Below are 5,008 nucleotides of genomic sequence, written 5' to 3'. Positions count from 1 at the left end.
GATCTCTAAATTCAGGAGGGATATATTCAAGATCATATTTTGGCTCTCTTGGACTTGTTTTAATTGTCTTTAACTTCAAGTTGAATTTGCATATGGCATTGGCCAGGGAAAACCTTATGAATAGCAAAGAAACGAGGGGCCATAGTGAAGATTAAACAGGATATCTGTGAAGCACTGTGCAAATGTTGGTTGATTTGTGCCCAGAGTCTAACACAGAGCCTGGCATACAGTGGTACAGTGTCTAAGGCACTGACTGCTAACTAGAAGGTTGGAGGTTCAAACCCACCAGCCACTCCGAGGAAGGAAGATGGGGCAATCTACTTCTGTAAAGATGTACCACCTCAGAAACCCAACGGGGGTCACTGTCAGTCCTAATAGACTCGATGGCAGTGAGATTGGTTTTTGCTAAATATTTGCTGAATAACCAAGAAGACTGTTAGCTGCTCTCTTTCCTCCCTGATGTGGGTTGAGCCAGATTTTATAGGACTATTGAGGATCCAAGGCATTCCAGTGGTGTGGTTGGGAAAGCATTTGGCTGCTAGCCAGAAGATTGGTGGTTCAAACCCACCAGCTGCTCCATGGGAGGAAGAAGATTCACAGCCTTGGAAACCACGGGGGGATCACTATGAGTCAGGGGTTATTGAGGTTCCAGGACAAGCTCTAACCTTTGATTGTTGTTGTTAGTTGCTGTCCAGTTTGTTCCCACCCATGGTGACTCCATGTCCCAACAAAGCTGCCCGGTCTGGTGGCATCTTTACCAACGTTGTCTGCTTGAATCCATTGTTAGGGCCTCTGTGCATTTCAAGTGCCTTACAACCTAGGGAGGAACTGCGGTGATGCAGTGGTTAATGCACTCAGCTGCTAACCAAAAGGTCAGCAGTTTAAACCCACTAGCCACTCCGAGGGAGAAAGATGTGGCAGTCGGCTTTCAAAGATGACAGCCTTGGAAACCCTGTGGCACAGTTCTCCTCTGATCTGTAGGGTTGCTGTGAGTCGGAGTCCACTCCATGACGGTGGGCTTGGCTTTCGGTTTTCCAGTCTAGGGCGTTCATCTCCCAGCACTGGATCAGACAATGTTCCGTTGTGACCCACAGGGTTTTTCTTGGCTAATTTTGGGGAGTACATCATCAGCCCTTTCTTCCTAGCCTACGGGGTGACCCTGCTGGTCTTTGAAATAAAGCACTGTAACAACACTCAAAACACCAAACAAAGTATGACAAATCGACAGAGGGTGATGGTTAACCCTTAAGAGGGAAGAATTCAACAGGCAATGAGAGGAAAAGCTGGCTAAGTCGAGTTGCAGAAGCTGCAAGGTCTGCTGTTGGAGACCCAGAGAGGTCAACGGGTTTGCCAAGGTCACTGCATTGGCTGGTGGTCACCCTGGGCTCAGAGCCAAATCTGCAGCTCGCAGCTCCCTCCCGATGGCTCTCTGTTGCATCTGTGTTATGTCCAAATGGGACAAAGAAGCTTTGCGATCAACGTACTGCTCTAAGGAAGGCGGTTTTTGTAAAATCCCTAGCACCAACTGGTTCACCGTAGCAAATTAAAAGCAGCATCTGAAAAATCCTTCTGTCTGTTTTATTTGCCTTTGTATTGTCTAACAGTTTCCACACAGTACACATTGTACAATTAAAGAGCTCATTGCTACTTCTTTTCCCTTTGTTCCCTTTTTTCCCCGGACTTGACTGGCCGCAATTTTGCTCCAGTGTAGTAAGGGTCTTGCTCTCTCTGTGCGCACCAGGGCCCAGAGAGAAACCATTTTCAAACGTGAAAAGACGGTTGGAGGCTCACTTGAGAACAAAATGTATGCAGTCATTACAAGATAAATACTGAAAACTGATGTAACTAAAACTTGATAGCATTGTTTTAGCATGACGGTGGAGGGAAGTGTGTGTGTTGGGGATATGTGGGTAAAAGCACCTTCCTCATTTGGTACAGAACGTAGTTGGTAGCTAAAGTCTCAAATTGGAAAAGAATCAAGAAAGAGCAATATAAACATATCACTGAACTATATGGGAGTGAAAAAAAAAAAATAACTGGCTTTAAAAGTTCAACTGGTTGCCTCTGGGTGAGTGGCAATGGGGAGGCCATGGAGGAGAGGAACGGTATCTTCTTATAAGCCTTTTGTGTTATTTGGCTTTTAACTTTTCTAAGTATACTTGACTGCTAACCAGAAGGCTAGTGGTTCAAACCCACCAGCCACTCCTCCGAAGGCAGGTTGGGTAATCTACTTCCAATACTGCCTCGGCAACCCAAGGACTTGATGGCACATAACAAGTATAAAAAAGTAATTTTGTAAAGGAAATTAGAAAGGAAGACACCTTCTTTGAATGTTTGAAGAGTTTAAGAAAATCAGATGTATTAAAATCAGAAATATTTAATTTACAAGCCAGGGTATTGTTTAGACGAATTTCGTGTGTTACACGTCAAGTTAAAACTTTAATCAGAGAAAAAATAAAAGTATGTTTTTTATTTTCATACCAAAGGTTCTAATTTATAAACACAATGACACATTTTATAAATCAAGTCTAAAGAAAAATAACTATTCATTAAAAACCCAACGTACCTGCACACACAAAAGCCCCCCTCAGACGTTTAAAAATCAAACGACAACTTCTGTGCTGTTTAATTCTGGTAATACTTCTTTTCTAACTCAATGGATGAACTATGTATGTACAGGGTTTGTCTTGGAAGAGCTGTGACGTACGGGAGAGCTCCGTGGAAAGCCTAGCCCGGCCAAACCTGCTTCACCCACCCAGCAGGCTCCTCTGCGGGGCGCGCGCTCCAGTCCAGAAGCCGGAGCGGCGGAAGTCGTGTTCTTTGCAGCCCCTGCGCCGCATCAGCACGAGTCTGCGTGGATCCCGGGTGCCCCCTAGCGGCCCTGCTCGGTCACTGCGCCTCGGGCAGCTCGCGTGTGGCCCGGTCCACTCTGGCTCCACCGCCAAGCAAAGGGTGAGCTAAGCCGGCTTCCTTCAACCGACATTGATTGATCACCTCCTCGCCTCCTACCCTGCAAGGGCCGAGAAAAAGAAACGTCGTGACTAAGCGCCGTTACGGGGGTCACAGCTCTAGAGGCGATGATTCGGTCCCTCTGTCTGTTGTTATTTGCCATCGAGGAGTGGCTGCTAGGTAGCTCTGCTCAAATCCACCAGCCACTCAGCGCAAGCAAGACTGCGCAGTCAACTTCCGCAAAGATTGCCGGCCTCGGAGACCCTATGGGGGTCGCTATGAGTCAGCATTGACTGGATGGCAGTGGGTTTTCTTTTTGTTTTGTCTCGCTCTGCGCTTAGAGGCCAATAGCCGTTGAGTGAATGAACCCTCCGCAATTCCCGTGGGATTCGGAAACAGCCCCGCAGGCACCTCCGCTGTATTCCTGAGCTTACAAACTGCAATCGGTCCACATGGCCACACACAGCAGCCCCAAGGAGAACCGGTTTGAATACGAATTGGACATTAGATGCTATTAAGAGACTTTTATTAATTGCGTTATGCAAAATAATGGCATAATTCCCATAATTTAAAAGTTAACATAAGAGAGCAAGATAAATACATTTGCCAGACGTGAAAGAAGGGTCCTTAATGTGAGAAACATAACAGAATCATTTAAAATGACATTTGCACTTACTTGGAGATAGGATTATGATGGACTATTAAGCTCCATAAGCAAGATAAAAAATCATTTTTAGCAAGATTGCAATGCATCACAGACATGTGTTTTACTAGCCACCCTATCTAGTCAGAAGACTCCAGCAGCCGTTTTTATCGGTTGGCTATACATATATACATACATATATATATATATATGGCGTTGAGAATGGAATATTTGAAAACAGTCTTACTGCGGAGCTAAGCTTCCCACCTGCATTCTCCTGGCGAAAACCCCGGATTCACTGTAGGAAGCCGCTCCCTTCTGGAAGCCTCCGGGGTCTGTTTCAGACTCCAGCCAAGGAGCTCGACAACAGGGGTGGCGCCGGGATGTGGCGTGAGACACAGCGAACCTCGTAGGCACTGTGGCGGCGCTCGACTACCAGGTGGCCGGTTAGCTCAGTTGGTTAGAGCGTGGTGCTAATAACGCCAAGGTCGCGGGTTCGATCCCCGTACGGGCCACAGGTCTTCATTTTCTTCTTTTTTTTCTCTGCTACTATTTTGAAAAACATGCTTTTTGAGGGTCGTGAGCCGCGTGGAGAAAGAAGACAGTAAGAAGATAATAGTGGATCGTTCTAGACTCCTCTCCGAGCTGGTTCTAGGAGGCGGGCGAGAGAGAGATGGCGGGATGCTGCCCCGCCAGTTTGCGAACAATCTCCTGTCACCAGGCCTGCAGCCGACCGACGGCCTTTTTGCAGAATGCCACAGGATCGGCCTTCAAAAACCTACGCACACTCCCGCAAGAATGAGAAATCGTTTTAAAAGGAACGCAGCCCCCCGAACGGACATGAATAAACCGTCCTCCTGTTTCCTGAGGCAGAGGGTTGCCCGGAGGTCTACCCAGATGAAGACGCATTCTGAGGGTCCACTAGCAGGACCCCAGTTTTCATGGGGTTTTTCAAGTTGAAAATACGGGTCTGGAATTCATTCATTCATTCCATCAATACTTATTGAGAGCCCCTATCCCAGCATGTGAGGCAGGAAGCAAAACTGTAAACAAACCCCTACCCACAGAGTCACAGACTAACCAGACTGCCATCTTTTCAAATAAGATTTCTGCTTGTGGCAGCATCTGGAAACCTCCTCTGGCTCCTTTTTACTTCCCAGAGAGTTTTGTCCTTAGCTGTCCAGTTGGCTCCCACTCGCCCACCTCCAGCAGATGAAACCTTGCCTGGTCGCACACCGTCTTTAGCTGGTTGGTGTGCTGGAGCCCAGTGTATTTTGCGTGCCCCCCAACCTAGGGGCTCATCTCCCAACACTATACTGGACACTGTTCTAGTGTGATTCATAAGCTTTTCACTGGCTGATTTTCAGAAGGAGCTCACCTGGTTTTTCTTCCTAGTCTTAATCTAGAAGCCCTACT

The 5,008-nt window shown here is 47.0% G+C and overlaps 1 non-coding gene across 1 annotated transcript; it reads left to right on the top strand.

Moving 5' to 3' along the window:
* Nucleotides 1-4,033: 4,033 nt before the first annotated feature.
* On the top strand, nucleotides 4,034-4,107 carry TRNAI-AAU. Its single transcript has one exon. It is a non-coding gene; the product is annotated as a tRNA-Ile (tRNA).
* The last annotated feature ends 901 nt before the right edge of the window (nucleotides 4,108-5,008 follow it).

The sequence above is a fragment of the Orycteropus afer genome, unplaced genomic scaffold (assembly GCF_000298275.1).
Source record: "Orycteropus afer afer isolate SDZICR_OR568_19922 unplaced genomic scaffold, OryAfe1.0 scaffold00371, whole genome shotgun sequence".
NCBI classification, from domain to species: domain Eukaryota; kingdom Metazoa; phylum Chordata; class Mammalia; order Tubulidentata; family Orycteropodidae; genus Orycteropus; species Orycteropus afer.
Note: the sequence above shows the minus strand (reverse complement) of the source record. Positions and strands in the feature narration are given on the sequence as shown.